The sequence below is a fragment of the Tasmannia lanceolata genome, unplaced genomic scaffold, assembly GCF_043159265.1.
Source record: "Tasmannia lanceolata isolate RefF3 unplaced genomic scaffold, GAP_Taslan_0.1 ptg000018l, whole genome shotgun sequence".
NCBI lineage: Eukaryota > Viridiplantae > Streptophyta > Magnoliopsida > Canellales > Winteraceae > Tasmannia > Tasmannia lanceolata.
In genome coordinates this window covers 66441105-66460137 of record NW_027518695.1, presented here as the reverse complement: position 1 = coordinate 66460137, position 19033 = coordinate 66441105, and the positions used below count along the sequence as shown (strand labels likewise).

At 41.6% G+C, this 19033-nt stretch overlaps 1 pseudogene across 1 annotated transcript; it reads left to right on the top strand.

The window, feature by feature from the left end:
* Positions 1–15065: 15065 nt before the first annotated feature.
* Positions 15066–18277, top strand: LOC143850995 (cytochrome P450 CYP82D47-like; annotated as a pseudogene). Its single transcript, XR_013236160.1, has 2 exons — positions 15066–16064; positions 17517–18277. The product of XR_013236160.1 is annotated as a cytochrome P450 CYP82D47-like (transcript).
* The last annotated feature ends 756 nt before the right edge of the window (positions 18278–19033 follow it).

The following is a 19033-nucleotide window of genomic DNA, read 5'->3' as shown; positions in this document are numbered from 1 at the left end:
GCTCCTTGGAGGCAACAAGCCACTGTTTCGAACGCTTGGGGACATGGCAGATCAGTATGGCCCTGCATTCATGATATGGCTCGGTATGTGTCGCGCGCTTGTTGTTAGTAGTCCTGAGCTCGCAATAGAGTGCTTCACTACCAATGGCAAGCTTCTTGCTGGTCGCCCCAAAAGCGCAGCTGCTAAGTACATGGCCTACGATCATGCCATCTTTGGCCTTGCACCCTATGGGCCCTTTTGGCGCGAGACTCGCAAGATCGCCACTGTTGAGCTCCTATCAAACCGCCGACTTGAGCTGCTCAACAGAGGCTGAATTATGCATTAAAGAGTTACCTAAACTTTGGGTGAAGAACAATCAGAATCTAGTGAAGGTTGATATGCAGCGATAGTTTGGTGACTTGGCGTTCAATGTTGTGGTCATGATGATTGCAGGAAAACGATATTTTGGGGATGATGTTGCCGGTAATGAGGGTGATGCTACGCAATTTCGGGGAGCAATCGATCACTTGCTGCATCTGTTTGGGGTCTTTGAAGTGTCAGATGCACTACCTTTTCTTGAGTGGATGGATTTGCAAGGGAACTTGAGAGTCATGAAGAAGACTGCTGAGGAAATTGATTCTTTCCTCATAAGTTGCCTGGAGGAGCACCGCCGGAAGAAACTCTTGGGAGAAGCCGAAAGTGATAAAGACTTCATGGATGTGATGCTATCAGTCCTAGAAGGTGTCCAGTTTCCCGGCTATGATGTTGATACCGTCATTAAGGCAATGTGCGAGGTAATAAGGTTCACTAAGCCACAAATTTTATTTTGTAACTTTTCATTTGAAATATGGTATTTCCACTCTAAAAGTTACGCATCCAGTACACATCATGTATTCCATATACATGAAGTCTATATGCTTAAGGATAGCATCACGACTAGGGTTGTCGAACACACTTGGGATCGGACTCACGTATGTCTTGGTCACGATCTGTTTGGTTCCCTTATCAGTTAGATTTTATTATTTTCTCAGTCGGCTTTTGGGACTTTCTGACTCCAAGTCATGATCCGTTTCGAATCAGACCGTCCATTAGAATGCATAGGTGTTTCTTACATTGTACACAATTAGAGCATAGGGTTAGGAGAGCAAAGAAGGGATTAAGTCAGAGAAACTAGAATAAGAAAAATTATCAAAACAAAAAGTGAGAAAATTGTTAGAAAAAATTGAGGGTACTGTTGTTGATAGAAAACAGAAACTTGTTGCTTCAAGGCGTGATATCACTTTCCTTAAGACAAGATTCGCCCCCACTAGTAGTGTGCAAAGGTGATCCGCGAATTGCCTCCAAGATACAATGAAGCCTAGTAGGGAAGCCCTACTAATGTTTGATGACACGTAGCACTAGCGGAATCAAACCCGAAATGCCCTTCCGAAATTTCAAGCCTTAGAGAAATTCCTAGATACTGTTTCTGCAGAAATACAGTATCTAGAACAATAAACAAAAGAAGAACAGTGTGTAGAAATACTTGAGGATTTTGTAGGAGTGTAGAAGAGAGTGTAAAGTTTGTCAGAATTGCCAATTTGTTTTTCTATATTAAAATGACTGAATTCTGCACATTTTGTAGACCACCTGGTGTCTTTTCAGTGTAAAAAACACCTCTACAGGGCACCTTTCCAAAATGTTTGAAATCTGACCGTTAGATCGCACCCATTGAAATTGAACGGTCCTGATCGATCCTAGATGTGACTGTTGGTTTGAGTAAAACCTCTCTCCAACCGAGTCATCGTTAGATCAACCATCTATGGTGTGGATCGCACCCCCTTGGCACTTGACCGTTGGGGGAAGGGACACAACCCATTTGATCACACTCTTTGACCGTTGGAGTTATGGGCTCGTTGGGCCGACCATTAGGCCCAAACCGAAGCCCAACCCAACCAAACCATTCGGCTTGATGGGCCTACGAACCATTTGACCCACCCATCCGACCGGTCTACCTTCATCTTGATCCAACGGTGCAGTTCAAATCTGAAAAAATTAAAGGCTACAATCGCTCCTCGCGACGTTGCGTACGCCCAAAGTGCAAAGTGCGCCTAAAAAAGCGCCACTATGGACCCTATGGCCCATTGCCCACGCCGCGCGCGTGCGCATGTGCGAACGGTGCGTTGCACCGTCCCGCGGGTCTAACCATGGGTTCAACCCAATGTGCAATTAACAAGTATTAGAAAAGTGTAGTGCTTTATAAGCCCTTCTGTTTCCTTTCTCTCATCCGGTACGGGACTATCTTTTCAACTATATTTTTACATCCTTTTGTAAAAGCAAATCTTTCCAAGAAAACATTTTCTTTTTCCCAAACGCTTTTGATAAAATATTTTCCAAAACACTAAACATGCAAAATACATGATTTTGAAAATCCAAAATCACTAACAAAAATGAAATGTTGCTTGTGTTTTTTATTATAATTTTTAATGTTACTAAAACATTGGCAAACCTTATTTGGATTCGGGACGGTCACTTGGCTCTGGTTGAGTCCACCCACGATAACAGGCTAGTGGACCAGTATCCAGATGGCTTTTTATAAGGCTCTTTAAGGAAGGAAGTCCAGGTCTCCAATCTGTTGGGATGATGCTGGTGAAATAAATTCAAACTTTTGGGTCCCGAGTTTGTGCAGTAGACTGTGGAGAAAATCCAGCTGACCAGAGTAGACAGAAAAGCTATTTACCTAAGGCACTACAGGCTCTAAACTGAAGAGTACAATATAAGAGGAATGCTAGACACACAGGAGCCCTCGCAAGAAAAACAGGGAAAGGATGCGCTCATTGGTAACCCATTTAGGATGGAGCAGAAAATCACGGTCATAACTGTAATAAAAGGGTTTTGACCAATGGGGGTGCCCTTTCCTTGTTTTTCTGCAAGGGTTCCAGTGAGTCTAGCATTAACCAAATACGAAAAACCAACTTAAAAGAGCACAATATGTATATGAATGAGGAGTTCTAAATTGAAGGGCGCCCTTCCAAAACAGGGATCAAAGGGTGCCCCCATTGGTTTTAAATCACCTAAGTGCATAAAATCACGGTCATAACTGTAATAAAAGGGTTTTGACCAATGGGGGTGCCCTTTCCTTGTTTTTCTGCAAGGGTTCCAGTGAGTCTAGCATTAACCAAATACGAAAAACCAACTTAAAAGAGCACAATATGTATATGAATGAGGAGTTCTAAATTGAAGGGCGCCCTTCCAAAACAGGGATCAAAGGGTGCCCCCATTGGTTTTAAATCACATAAGTGCATAAAATCAGATGAAAAGTCAAAGCACATTAATTGCACTTCGGCGATTTACAACCAATGGGGGTGCCCTTTCATCACGTTTTTGGAAGGGCGCCCTTCAGTTTACAACTCATTTCAGACATATATTGTGCTCTTTTTAGTTGGTTTTAGTATTTGGTTTTATAAAGAAGGCAGATATTTGCATTTTCCTTCTTTTTTCTAAGTTTCTTTAATGGTAACTTAATTGTGAGGAATGCTAGACTGAAGAGAGCCTTTGCAAAAAGAGTGACGTGCAGCGGGGAGCCCTTTCATCTCATTTTTGCTAGGGCTTCCTTTAGTCTAGCATTCCTCCTTAATTATATAGGCAGCCACATGGCTTCATAATGAGAGGAAGTCACCTTGTCATATATGCTCTAAGCAGCTGCAAAAGGGTGCTGTGTCGATGTCAGCTGTCTTCTTTAATGCGGGTTTTTATTCTATATCATGCAAAAGAAACTAAAAACTTGAATAAGAACATACTTTTTTTGGAGAGAATTCCACCAAAATCTTGAAATGAGAGGAGAACCAAAACTTTTATGCAATTTGATCACCAAGCTTGGAGGGAACAGGGGTGTGCATGAAATTTTATGGGTCTCATGGGTTGCTTTGTGGTCTTTTATATAATTTTTATGAGTTTGAATTAAACTAAAATTCCTTTAGAGGTAGGCTTTGTTTTGAAAGAGGACTCTTAAGAGGCCATGAATATTTGATTAAATGGCTATTAATGAATCCTTTCTTTTAAACAATTCGAATTCAAAGATTATGAGTTTTAAATGGTTTAAAACACTCAAGTTCCTTTTGAATGGATAACAAACACCATTGTGGACCCCACGTTTGAAATTTTGATTTTTAAGCAATTTGTGACCTATTTAAAGTGAATTTGGTGGGCCCTTCCTCTTTTAGACTAATTTTCCACCTTGAAATTTTATATTTTCTTAGTGGAAAGCTCCCTTGATTGAAGGGAAAAAGGAAAGGAAAAAAAAGAAAAGAAAGGAAAGGAGAAGGAGAATGGAGGAAAAATTCTGGACGTCATAGACCACCAAGAAATATCTCATGGATCCCTGGGAAACCCTTGGAAATGAGAAAAAATTAGAAAATTACCTTAAAAATAGGAAAATGCCCAAAGACAAGAAATTGTAAAGGAATACCCTAAAAGGCCCTAGAAATGATCTGGGGTTAGAGATATTAGGAAATGATCCTGGGGGATGATAAAGAATTGAAATCCCAAATGGCAACCCAAGAGGGGGAAGGGGGGACGGGGGTGAATAGGGTTTCTAAAATTTTCAATCAAATTTAATTAAGATTAAAAGGAGGCAAGAAGGAGAGCAACGAGACCACACAAAGATTTAGAATGGTTCGGTCACAAACGGACCTACTACACTACTTTAATACTTGGTCTTTGCTTGGAATTTTTCTTCACTAAAATGACACTCCACACGCCGAATCTTCAGGCCTTACAATGTACACCGCCTCCGAGGGAACAAACCCTCTTCGCAACCACCTCCAAGAAGATCAACCATCTTCGCACGCCGCCTCCAAAGGAATTGCTTCTCTTTACGAACCGGATTCACTTTTGTTGTTGAGCCGAATCATAGACCCTGATTACAATGAAAAGAAAGAAGACGAAGCTCACTTAATGCCACTTGATAGGCTAATATAAACATTGAATAGCTCACAATCTCTCCAAAAGATTACAAATATAAAGCCATATGGAGATCTTCTTCAAATGATATGCAAGTTCAAAGCATTTGAAGAAAACTAATGGATATGCAAGTTTAAGCTCAAGTGAGATTTTCAATAGGTTCAAAAGTTTTTGAATCCATGAGAAAATAATATATTTATAGCCCACAATGATTCCCCAATGTTTGGGGGTAGTTTGGGCAAGAAAAGATAAAAAAACGGGTCAAAAAAATAATTAGCCGTTATGCCCCAATAGCTAGTTTCTCGCACAGCGCCGGTCGACCGAGGGGGGTCGATTGCCCGCGAGTGGGCTGCTGAAATTTTAAAAAGCAGATTTTTTAGTGTCGCAGTCGACCGAGCTGGGTGGTCAATCAGGCCTGCAAAAAACTGGTTTTTTGCCTCCTTTATAAAATTCATATCTCACTCGTTTCTTATCGGATTTTGACGCTCTTACACTCGATTTGAATGAAAATGATGAGATCTATCTGTTAAAAATATTTTTCAAAATATTTGATAATGTTTTAGACCCATTAAAGTAGAATTAAGGTTTGTGGTCCACAATTCAAGAGCTTATTCAATGTCATTTCATTTTTACCTCAACTTGGCACTTGGGCTTTTGTTCTTGGGCTATCATTTTTTGCTTTAAAAATGTTTAGGACTATTGAAAATGGTTTTTCATTAAAATACAATTGGGTCTCAAGGTTGGTTTTGAAAATGTATCAAAAACTCTTTGAAATGCAAAACCACATGAAAAAAATGTCCAATACAATCTAGAAATATAAAACTACTTAGCATCATGATTGTATTGGCTTCAAAGGTCTTCTTTGGGCTCTTGGTCTTGTAAGTGAACACTTGTGATTGATTTGGTATATGTGACTTCTCTTTTTGAATCATCTTCACTTTGAATGCTTAAGATAGTTACCAACACTTGTTCATCTAAGCTCCTCTTGGCATTGTGCAATGCATGCTTGTGGGATCTTTAAGTTGCCTTCCATGGATGATGTCTTCAATGTGTGCAAGCTCTCTTGGTTCATTTGTGCATGTTGTTCCTCAAGCCATGTGTTATGTTATATTGTGCGAATGTGCTAATGGCGATATAACATGTGAAGTTTCTATCTAAGGCACAACACTCCAAGGCAACACATTAATCCATAAAGACTATTCAATTTGGGTTTTCTAGCATCAAAATCATAAGAAAAATGTGATTAGTTGAACCCATGGGGAACCTTGGGCTAACCATCTCTCCCTCTTTTTTATGGCAAACCAAATTGATAATGAGGCAGGAGATATCAAAAGAATAGATAAATAAGCATTAAACGATATAAGCAATGAGGTATTACCCCCCCTCAGTATATGCACAAATGTAATCTGTCAATATAAAGCAGTAAATGAATATAGAATATACACTGCCTTATCAATTCTTAATTTCACCCCTTTTGGTAGCAGCAACAATACTTCTTGAGATTAAGATGTTCCACTTTGGGAAGGTCTACGCATTTTTTTTCTTTTTTTTTTTCGTAAACAGTTGAATAGCCATGTAGATAAATAGCCGGATGGGGGAGCTGTCCACGTGGTCGTGAATAGTGAAACCCCCATCTTGCTATAATATAATAGATTTTCCCCCCTTTTCTGTCTAAACGGTTGAATAGCCACATAGATAAATAGCGGGATTGGGGACACTGAAACCCCATCCTGCTATAATATAATAGATATAGGGCGCTGATATTCCCCCCCCCCCCCACGGCTGGCTAACGTTAAATGTTAGGATTCAATGTATATGTCACTTTCCCACCATTTGACCTCTCTCTCTCTCTCTCTCTCTCTCTCTCTCTCTCTCTCTCTCCACACACACAAAACAGGAACAGTTGGTGGGCCCAACAGAAACTGTTGGTGGAATCGTGGGCCCATCTTTGAACAACGTAGGCCCCGCCCATACCACACCATAGATAATCCAAACCGTTCATTTGATGGGCCATAAACGTAAATAGGTTGCGTCCCAAAACATCATTTCCATAGGCTGACCCTAGCCCTCCGATCTAAATAGAAACTACATCTTATGCAACCTCTATAGATTGTACGGTTGTGATCATTCTATGGAAATGATTTTTGGGGCACAACCTATTTACATTGTGGCCCATCAAATGAATGGTTTCGATCATTCTATGGAGTTGGTCGTAATGTAACATTAAGGCCCGTCCACAACATAGGACGATCCAAGCCATCCATGGTTTGGGTAATCCTATGGAGTTGGTCGTACAGTAACATTAAGGCCCAATCGTAGGCCCCACTGATTTTTTCAAATTGAAGCGTACTGTCCACAACATAGGATGATCCAAGCCTCCCATGGTTTGGATCATCATATCGTGTGGTTCGTACAGTAACATTAAGGCCCAATTTAGGCCCCACACATATTTTTGAAAATGAAGTGTACCTTCAAGACCATAGGATGATCCGAGCCGTCCATTTGATGGGTCATAACGTAAATGGGTTGTGCCCCCAAAATGGTTGGCCCATCATATGAATGGTTTGGATCATCCTGTGGTCGTACAGTAACATTAAGGCCCGTCCACAACATAGGATGATCCAAGCCGTCCATGGTTTGGATAATCCTATGGAGTTGGTCGTACACTAATATTAAAGCCCAATCGTAGGCCCCACCGATATTTTTCAAATTGAAGCGTACCGTCCACAACGTAGGATGATCCAAGCCGTCCATGGTTTGGATCATCCTATGGTGTGGTTCGTACCAATTTAGGCCCCACCCATATTTTCGAAAATGAAGTGTACCGTCCAGACCATAGGATGATCCGAGCCGTCCATTTGATGGGCCACAATGTAAATAGGTTGTGCCCCAAAAGTCATTTTCGTAGGATGATCACAACCCTACAATCTATAGAGGTTGCATAAGATATAGTTTCTATTTAGATCGGAGGGCTAGGATCAGCCTATGGAAATAATATTTTGGGACGCAACCTATTTACATTTATGGCCCATCAAATGGACGGTTTGGATTATCCTATGGTGTGGTATGGGTGGGGCCTACGTTGTTCAAAGATGGGCCCACCATTCCACCAACAGTTTCTGTTGGGCTCACCAACTGTTCGTGTTGTGTGTGTGGAGAGAGAGAGAGAGAGAGAGACCGGTCAAATAGTGGGAAAACGTTAGCCAGCCGTCGGGGGAGGGGGCGTGGGGGGAGAATTCTAGAGAGGTAGAGAGATACTATATTATATTATAAGATTCGACAGGAGAGAGAGATCGAGAGGCGTACGCGTGGAAGGAGGATTAGATGGGTATTTTGCTTTTTAAAGCTGCACAAGAACGTCGAAAACATGGTCAAACAAAGCTGCACAATAATAGATTTTTCAAGAAATGGAAAAACAAATTCTGACTTTCCCGATTCGATTATATGATATGGGATTTGCCAGCGTCGCAGATGGGCTGTTGCCTTTTGTGAGTGAGAGCATAAATCAATCCAAAATAAAGAAATGAATCCCGGATTGGAAGGGATCCTTGCAATCTTCATTACAGTTATCCAAGATAAATGTTGGGATTTTAAAATTTGAATGTGGTAAGATACGGCTAGTAATATATGTAGAAAATTACACCTGTCCTCTCTAACCTTGGGGAGAGAGAAAAATGGCTTATCTTCTGAAAACATAGAGATGGTTTTGCAATTAATGGTGGCCACTAGCCACCTCGATTTGCTCAGAGTTTCTCATATAAGCCATTACATCTTTGGAAATTTGTGGAGAAAAATACGGAATGCTAGTCATGTTGGAGTAATTACTATTAAATTGGCGCACTTCACGAGGTTTCTTTTAGTTCGTTTGAATGCGTAATTGAACAGAAAACTCTTGGGTTTGTTTCTATCTTAACCGTCGGAAATAACAAGAGACAGATGGATGCTTGACAATGGTTGAAAAACTTTTTCGAATGCTGATGACCCAAAGTCAATCATTATCTTTTCTCACTTCTCTTTTGGCTTAGAACGGTAACGTTATTGAATACGTCTCTTTTGGCTTTGGGTTCGTTTCTATCTTTTTCACTTCTCTTTTGGTACTCACTTCTGTTTTGGCTTATAATGGTAACGTTATTGAATAAGCCTCTTTTGGCTTTGAACGGCGACGTTTTTGAATATTTTATTATTTCTCGCGTCTCTTTTGGCTGAGAACGTCGTCGGATTCAGGAGTACGCGGCCAGAATATTAAGGGGTACGCAGACGAAAATAGGGTATAAGAGGAAATAGGGTGTACGCCGGAGAAAATAAAGGGGTACGCCGGCGGAAAAGCATAAATAATGGGGTAAGCCGGCGTAAATAATGAGGACCAAAAGAGAAGGGAAAAAATTCTAAGTCAAAAGAGAAATAATGGGTACGCCGGCAGAAATAAGGTGTACGCCGGCGTAAATAATGGGATATGGCAGCTTAAATAATGGAGACCAACAGAGAAAGAAAAAGATTCTAAGCCAAAAGAGAAATAATGGGTACGCCGGCGGAAATAATGGGGTACGCCGACGGAAAGCGTAAATAATAGGGTAAGCCGGCGTAAATAATGAGGACCAAAAGCGAAGGGAAAAGATTCTAAGCGAAAAGCGAAATAATGGGTACTCCGGCGTAAATAATGGGGTGCCACGGCGGAATTCATGGGTACGTCGGCGTAAATAATGGAGACCAACAGAGAAGGAAAAAGATTCTAAGCCAAAAGAGAAATAATGGGTACGCCGGCGGAAATAATGGGGTAGGTCAGCGAAAAGCATAAATAATGGGGTAAGATGGCGTAAATAATGAGGACCAAAAGAAAAGGAAAAAGATTCTAAGCCAAAAGAGAAATAATGGGTACGCCGGTGTATATAATGGGGTACGCCGGCATAAATAATGGAGACCAACAGAGAAGGAAAAAGATTCTAAGCCAAAAGAGATGTATTCAATAACGTTACCGTTCCAAGCCAAAAGAGAAGTGACAAAAGATAACTCTGCTCACTAAAGTATTCTATAACGTTAGCGTTCTAAAAAGTTTAAGTTTTCCAACATGTGTCAAGCATCCATCCATCTCTAGTTATTTCCGACGACCAAGATAGAAACGAACCCAAAGTTCTTTCGGTTCAAATACCCATTCAAACGAACCAAAAGAATCCTCGTGAAGCGTGCCAATTTAATAGGCAGTAATGAAAAAGAACTCTATCATGTCAGAAGGGTATCAAGGTCTTTTGACCACCCGATTTTGAAGATTAGCCCGTGTTTTGTTCTTGTTTTAAAAGGTGCCCTAATCCGTAATTTTCCCAAATATGAGCCCACATTCCGTACTTTTCTCAAATTTGTGTACCTACCAGTCATTTTTCTGACTGTTTGATATCCCCCCGAAGGCTATTTTTCCCCCTTGACGGCTGGCTAACTTTCAACGTAGTCTAACATATATGTCACGTTTCCCACCATTTGACCGGTCTCTCTCTCTCCACACACTAGACCAGGCAAACGGGTAACCCACGCGGGTACGGGTACGACCCACATGGGTACGATACTAATGCAGGTGCATCTTGGCCGCCCAAATCAATTACGCAGATCAACGGTCCAAAATGAGTTTAATAATTTCTTGCTTTCTTTTAAATATTTAGTAATTATCTCTTTCTTTCTTTTAGGTATTTATTTAAGGTAGGAGTTTGAATTAGGAAGAGTTTTATTCGGAAAGGAGTTTTTGTTTTATTTGGAAGCTAGATTAGAATGTGGAAAGCTTGAGTTAACGTAGGAGTAGGAGTTTTATTTTCAAAAGCCTATAAATAGGCCTCAATGTAAACAGTTATCTTCAACATTATTGGAATAAAATTTGGTTGCCTATTGTTGCTTTTTAGAGAACGTCCACTAGAGCCACCTGTTGCTCTTTTGACCCTCTATGAGAGAGCCACCTGCTGCTATCTCTACAACAAGCCATATGTTGCTTGTTTTTGCCGCCTCAATTCAATCCGCCACTACGCCCATGCGTTATCTGGTATCAAAGCTAAGGCTTGCAGGGTTTCTTAACTTTGCAAATCTTGGATTCTATTCCCCACCATAATCATGCCGCCAAAAAAGAACAAAGAAGGAAGTTCAGCTCCTACTGACCCCGTGTTAGTGGAGCTACTCAAGAGATTTACCGAAATCCTAGAACAACAACGTGTTCGAGATGAACAACAACGGGCTCGTGATGAACAGTTCCAAGGTCAGATTACCGCACTAACGGAACAAGTGAATCGTCTATCTGTTAGACAAGAGGCGAGGCTTGATGGAGTAGATCAACGTGTTGAGGAAATCAGTATGAACCAAGTACCATCTCGAGTCGATCATATTATGGAAGGTGTGCAGATTGATCCACCGGTGCAAGGACAAATACCGCAGCAACGTACTGTTGTTAGAGCCGATTCTCCACCACGGAATAATTACAGATGGGACTCCGGGATTAAATTGGAAATACCAAAATTCCATGGGACGCTAGAACCCGAGGAATTCATTGATTGGAGCGCCATTGTTGAAGAAGCCCTAGAGCTTAAGGACATTCCCGAAGACAAAGTGGTGCCTCTCATAGCCCTTCGCCTACGAGGACGAGCCGCTGCTTGGTGGCAAGCCCGAAAGTATCAGCAACGCCAAGCATGAGAACCAGTTATCACTGAGTAGGAGGAGATGCATCAAGAGATGCGCAAGGAGTTTATGCCCTTCAATTACAACCAGGTAATGTATCAGAAACTTCATCGACTTGTTCAAGGAAATAGATTTGTATCACAGTATACAGAAGAGTTCCATAGGCTTGTTGCTAGAAATAATCTGCGCGAATCACGGGAGCAACTTGTAGCACGGTAACCTGAAGGATTGAAAATATCAATCTATGATTCCCTTATAGGTCATACATTTAAGAATGTGACAGAGGCCTATGCAAAAGCCAAACTTATAGAGGATTCACAACGAAGAAGCGCCTCACGTTCATTTTCCTATGAGAAAAGTGCTGCTCCACCACCACCAAATCGGGTTTCTACATCATCGACCCCACCAGTTTCAAGGCAAACCGTAGCCCAGTCGGCCCAACAAAGACCACTCGACAATCAATCAGGTACGCAATGTTTTCATTGCAAAGGCTATGGACATATTGCTTCTGCATGTCCCAAACCTTGACAACAATTACTATCTTATGAGCCAAAAAACGAAATTCTCGAAGAACCCATTGCAGATGAGGAGATACACGAGGAAGAAGATTATGTCATTGCTGCTGAAGATGTTACGGGTCAAAGCTTAGTCACTCGAAGACTTTGCCTCACTCCACGGAAGGACGAGGAATGACTTCATCATAATATTTTCACCACACGATGCAAAATCGATGGCAAGGTATGTAAGTTGATCATTGATTCTGGAAGCAGTGAGAATGTGATCTCAAAAGAGGCAGTGCAGAAATTGAATTTAAAGGTCGAGCCACATCCACAGCCATACCGACTAGCTTGGCTCAATGACACTACAGACACGTGGATCAAGAAGCGTTGTCTTGTATCCTTCAGTATTGGAGATCACTACAAGGATCGTATTTGGTACGACATAATTTGTATGGATGCTTGTCACGTCCTACTTGGGAGGCCATGGCAATACGATCGGAGTGCATTGTACGATGGCCGAGAGAATACATATTCCTTCCACCACAACGGAAAGAAGCTTGTGTTGACCACTTCAAAGGAAAGAGATTTGTCACACGCATCAGGGCAATGCGTGAACGGGCAAAACCAGGGGTACTTGTATGGCTTCTCAGGAGATGACGTGTACTCGTGGTCAAGTTCTTTTCAAGAAGGGGTATGATGTAGGTGCATTTTGGCCACCCAAATTAATTACGCAGATCAACGGTTCAAAATGAGTTTAATAATTTCTTGCTTTCTTTTAAATATTTATTAATTATCTCTTTCTTTCTTTTAGGTATTTATTTAAGGTAGGAGTATGAATTAGGAAGAGTTTTATTGGGAAATGATCGAGTTTTTGTTTTAATTGGAAACTAGATTAGAATGTGGAAAGCTTGAGTTAACGTAGGAGTAGGAGTTTTCTTTTCAAAAGCCTATAAATAGGCCTCAATGTAAACAGCTATCTTCAGCATTATTGGAATAAAATTTGGTTGCCTATTGTTGCTTTTTAGAGAACGTCCACTAGAGCCACCTGTTGCTCTTTTGACCCTCTATGAGAGAGCCAACTGCTGCTATCTCTACAACAAGCCATCTGCTGCTTGTTTTTGCCGCCTCAATTCAATCCGCTACTACGCCCATGCGCTAGATACCCACGGGTACGGGTAAAAAATACCCGTGATTCTGCGGGTAGGTTTTTCATGTACCCATACCCAACCCTTGCGGTGGGTAACCCAGTAAATTTATATTTAATTTAAAAAAAAACTTTTGCGGCAATGACGATTTCAAGTTGGGATGAATGGCAATTGACCGCATTTCAGCAAGCAACAATTCATGATCATCTTATTGTCTTCCGTGTGTGACTCGCCTTGAATCGCATCTGTTACCCAAAATGTTAGGATAGTCTCGGATCAGCTTAATTTTTGGGCCACGTGTAATCCAACATGGGCCCCAGTAGATGGACTATGCAGATTGATTGTGACTTGGTGCATAAGAGTTTTAAGGCATCACTCATCTTATAGAAATGGAAATCATAAAAAACTACGAAATCTGATAATACTAGGCAATGTTCAGAAGACAACGGTGTAAGCTGGGATAAGATTTAATTGGGATACGCACTAAAATAGGCAAAGATTTTCATTTAACTTGGGAGTTTCCAACTCACAAACTACAAAGACCACTATACAGAGGCCTAAAGTACTGAAACACTACAACTATTGAGTGCTTTGGATATCTAAACTGCAGTAAATTGCATTCCACATTGATAAGTGTGGGCAAATAATTCACCTAACCGTAGTTTTGCGGGTAACCCACGGGCACCCGACCCAGACCCACCCGCTGGTCACGGGTACGGGTTGGGTGCGGGTATTTTTTTTTGCGGGTAACGAAATTGGTACCCATACCCTTGCGGGCCGGGTGTACCAGCGAGTACGGGTCCCATTTTGCTGGGTCTACCACACACAACAAGAACAGTTGGTGGACCCAACAGAAACCGTTGGTGGGCCCATCTTTGAACAACGTAGGCCCCGCCCATACTTTTCAAAATGAACACCACACCATAGGATGATCCAAACTGTCCATTTGATGGGCCATAAACGTAAATAGGTTGTGTCCCAAAATATCATTTCCATACGCTGATCGATCCTAGCCCTCCGATCTAAATAGAAACTACATCTTATGCAACCTCTATAGATTGTAGGGTTGGGATCATCCCGTGGAAATGATTTTTGGGGCACAACCTATTTACATTGTGGCCCATCAAATGAATGGTTTGGAACATCCTATGGAGTTGGTCGTACAGTAACATTAAGGCCCGTCCACAACATAGGATGATCCAAGCCGTCCATGGTTTGGATAATCCTATGGAGTTGGTCGTACAGTAACGTTAAGGCCCAATTGTAGTCCCCACCGATATCAATTGTAGGCCCCACCGATATTTTTCAAATTGAAGTGTACCGTCCACAACATAGGATGATCCAAGCCGTCCATGGTTTGGATCATCCTATGGTGTGGTTCGTAAAGTAACATTAAGGCCCAATTTAGGCCCCACCCATATTTTTGGAAATGAAGTGTACCGTCCAGACCATAGGATGATCTGAGCCGTCCATTTGATGGGCCATAACGTAAAGGGGTTGTGCCCCCAAAATCATTTGCATAGGATGATCACAACCCTCCAATCTATAGAGGTTTCCATAATAAGCAATTTCTCTTTATATCTGAGGGCTAGGATCATCACATGGAAATGGGTTTTTGGGACACAACCTATTTACGATGTGGCCTATCAAATGGACGGCTCGGATCATCCTATGGTCTGGACGGTACACTGTCATAGTGGGTTGATTTGGGCACCAAGAAGGAGAATTTTTGAGGCCCACCAACTGTTCCTGTTGAGAGAGAGAGAGAGAGAGAGAGGCGGAATATGACCTCCGTTTAGAGTTAGCTGTTAAAACCTAACTGTCAACGTTAGCCAGCCGTCGCGGGGGGGAGGGGCGAGGATAGCCTCCAATGATTATAAGTAAACTGAAGAGGCCTGTTTCCTTGCATAAGGAGCTATGGATTTTCTTCGCACAGTGCAAGCTCTCACAGGGTTTATTGCCGTAGTTATTTTGTGCAATATATGGATGGCAAGAACGAAGACTAACAAGAGTAAGAGCAAGGAGTCACCACCACAACCAGCTGGCGCATGGCCTATAATCGGCCACCTCCATCTCCTTGGAGCACCCAAGCCACAATTTCGAATACTTGCAGACTTAGCAGATAAGTACGGCCCTGCCTTCATGATACGGCTTGGTATACGCCGCGTCCTTGTTGTGAGTAGTCCAGAGCTAGCAAGGGAGTGCTTTACTACCAATGATAAGTCCATTGCTAGCCGCCCCAGAAGCACAGCCGCAAAGTACATGTCCTACGACCATGCAGGCTTTGGCCTTGCACCCTATGGGCCTTATTGGCGTGAGGCTCGCAAGATAGCCACACTCGAGCTTCTATCTAACCGCCGACTTGAGTTGCTTAAGAACGTGCGTGTCACGGAGGTTGAAACATGCATTAAAGACTTGTAGACTTTGGTTGAAGAACAATCAAAATCCGGTAAAGGTTGAGATGAAACAATGGTTTGGTGAGTTGTCTTTCAATGTGGTGGTCAGGATGATTGCCGGAAAACGATATTTCGGCAATGATGTGGCCGGCGATGAGAATGATGCAAGGCGATTTCGAGGAGCAATTGAAAAATTGATGCATCTCTTCGGAGTCTTCGTAGTGTCAGATGCACTTCCCTTTCTTGAATGGATGGATTTTCAAGGACACATAAGCAGTATGAAGAAGACTGCTAAGGAAATTGATTATTTCCTTGAACGCTGCCTGGAGGAGCATCGCCAGAAAAAACTCTCCGGCAAAGCCGAAGGTGATCAAGACTTCATGGATGTGATGCTATCAATCCTAGAAGGTGACCAGATTCCCGGCCATGACAAAGATGCAGACATCAAGGCCCTCTGCTTGGTAATTACTAATTAATAATGTTAACTAAGCCTCTATAAGTTTTATTTATTGAATTTTTATTTTATTTTTGGGAAATGATAAATGCACCCCATTTCAATACTTGGGACACCTACAATGCAGCTGGTGGACCGCAAGTGATGGAAAGGGGTGCATTTATCATTTCTCTCTGTTTTTCTCGCACTTCATTTCGGTAACCTTTTAAAATCGGATGACAAAGTAAATTCAGTTGCACCTAATGACATGGATCCAATCAAGGGCCCTTTTCAGGCTCTCTATGCAAGGGCGCCCTTGCATCTACGATTCGTCTCATTTGAGATATGATATTGCCACCCTTGAAAAAAAGCATCCACCAACCACCCATGTCATTTGTCTTATTTGGGACAAGGATAGTATCAAGACTAGCGTGTCGTCATCAAAACTGAAAGTGTGAAAATCAAATGTTGTTTTCATAATGGCTGTTTAATTTTACAAAAAATACCCCTCTTTGTAGATATAAATGAAGAGAAATTTGAAGGGTATTTTTGTCCATTGCCACCCTTTATTTGGATCACGGACACTCGATACCCTGTATATTTTTTGTCTTATACTTCTCACTCCCTATGGTCACGCGGTGGCTGATTTTGAGACTTTGTGCTATTTTCAGTTGGTTTAGTGTTTGGTTTTATAAAGCAAGTAGCTTCCTAACCCTCGGATTACAGGGTTTCTAAATTTTGGCTTCCATCCTATCAGAGCAATAAGATAGTTTTTTGGGGCCAACATAGGTTTCCGAGATTAAATTAAATGGTTTGGATCTTGGAACGAGGTGGGTTAGCACTATGTTTTTTCAGAAATGTGTGCAAGTATGCGCAGACATCATATAAAAACAGATTTTGTATGGTGTAAGCCTGTACAGTCAAGAACTTTTCAGAAAGTACTGTAAGGCTTACACCATAGCTTGAGCCAAACCATCCATTTCATTGGCCACGATGTAAATAGGTTGTGCCCCAAAAGTCATTTCAGTAGGATGGCCTTACCGCTCCGATCTACAGAGGGACTGCATTTTATGGAAACATCCATAGATTGGAGGTTTGGGATTATCTTATTGAAATGATTTTTATCACATCCTATTTAGGTTGATGGGCACATCCTATGCGGTAAGCAGTACAATACTTTTTGAAAAATACCAGACTATTCGGGCTTGCACCGTATAAAAACTAAAGTCGAGATTTTATAGTGTAGGGCTAAAGTCATAGTCTAGGGGTTTTTATGGGGTTCAACCGTACGTGCAGTGGTGAACTAGCTGAGTGAGACATCATGTATGGCCATGTAAGCTCAGACATCTTACAAAAATGGTACTTGCTTTCATTACGGTTGTATACTAGCTCCCGAACTTGAGCTAGTGTAAAAAATTTTAAGTGCTATTTTGTGAGATCTCATTCACCAAATTGACCTCCCATTTCTAATCTTTTGCAGACTCTTTTAATAGGTGGCACAGACACCACATCCATCTCTCTAACATGGACCCTTGCCTTGCTACTCAACAATCCCCACGTATTAAAAAAGGTACAGGATGAGTTAGACATCCACGTTGGGAAGGATAGAAAAGTAGACATATCTGATATTAAGAACCTCGTGTACCTCCAAGCCATTGTCAAGGAAACCTTTCGCCTATACCCTCCGGCCCCACTGGCTGTACCCCACGAGGCTATTGAAGATTGCTATATTGGCGGGTTCCACATCCCGGTGGGCACACAAGTGTTTGTGAACCTTTGGAAGCTGCACCGTGATCCACGTATGTGGTCGGACCCATTGGATTTCCAACCTGAGAGATTTCTAAATCGCAAGTTTAGTATGGATTTGAAGGGTCAGGATTTTGATTACATCCCTTTTGGGTCGGGCAGGCGATCATGCCCCGGGACGTCGTTCGCTTTCAATGTCATGCACTTGATGCTTGCTCGTCTTCTTCATAGCTTCAACATTGTCACCCCCTCAAATGTGCATGTAAATATGGACGAGGGCGTAGCTTCAACAATGTCGAAAGCAACTCCACTTGAAGTGTGCTTCAGTCCCCGCCTCCCTTCTAAGCTTTATTAAGTAGCATAATTGTACTTTCAAGACAGTAATGTGGTTGAACTGAGTCAGTATAGGTATGTCTACTAGTACATGCCTTGGAGATTCGCATCACAAATAAATTGTTTGCTATGAATAAAATTTTTGGACTTTCAAACGCCAAATTTACCCTCTCAAACCTTAAGACCTTTTAATCCCAATTTCGACTTAACGTGTTACATTTTCGCAGCAAATATTTCTGAAGCTAATTGCGTTGGCAAAATTAGTATCTCTCCCTATATTTTCAGAAAAAATCATTCAAACTTCAAGTCGTTATACCTCGCCTTCTAACTTAAGGCTCGGTTTGGATGGCAAGAAAAACATTTCTGACAGAATTATTTCCCTTGGATTTTTTTTTCTTTCCACAATTTAGAGAGAAATGATACGATTAAGGTTAATTTAGAGTGATATCAGAGTAATTGAAGACCACTCAATAAAAATTGAATAGGGTTGGTTCGACTAATCTGTTTTTTCGTGTGTAAATAAAGTAGGAAATTTTAGGAATATTTGTCCTTTGTTAACTTACCAACTTCTCCAATAGCTTAAGCTGTTGGAGAAATGCGTTATATATCTTTTATACTTCAACACTCCCCCGCACGTGTGGCCCACTTGGCAAACACGTGGCACATGTGGTCCCACTTTTGGCCGATCATCGCATGTGGATTTTTGCTATCCGGGAGTTTTGAACTCGAGACCTTTGGCTTTAATACCATGTTAACTTACCAATTTCTCCAACAGCTTAAGATATTGGAGAAAGGAATTATTTATCTTTTACACTTCAACATCCTTTCCAATATTTTCGGACAAATTCCTACATTCCAAACAGGCCCTTAGTGGAAGGTAAGACCCCAATTCTACAATATCCTAAACAATTCTTAGAT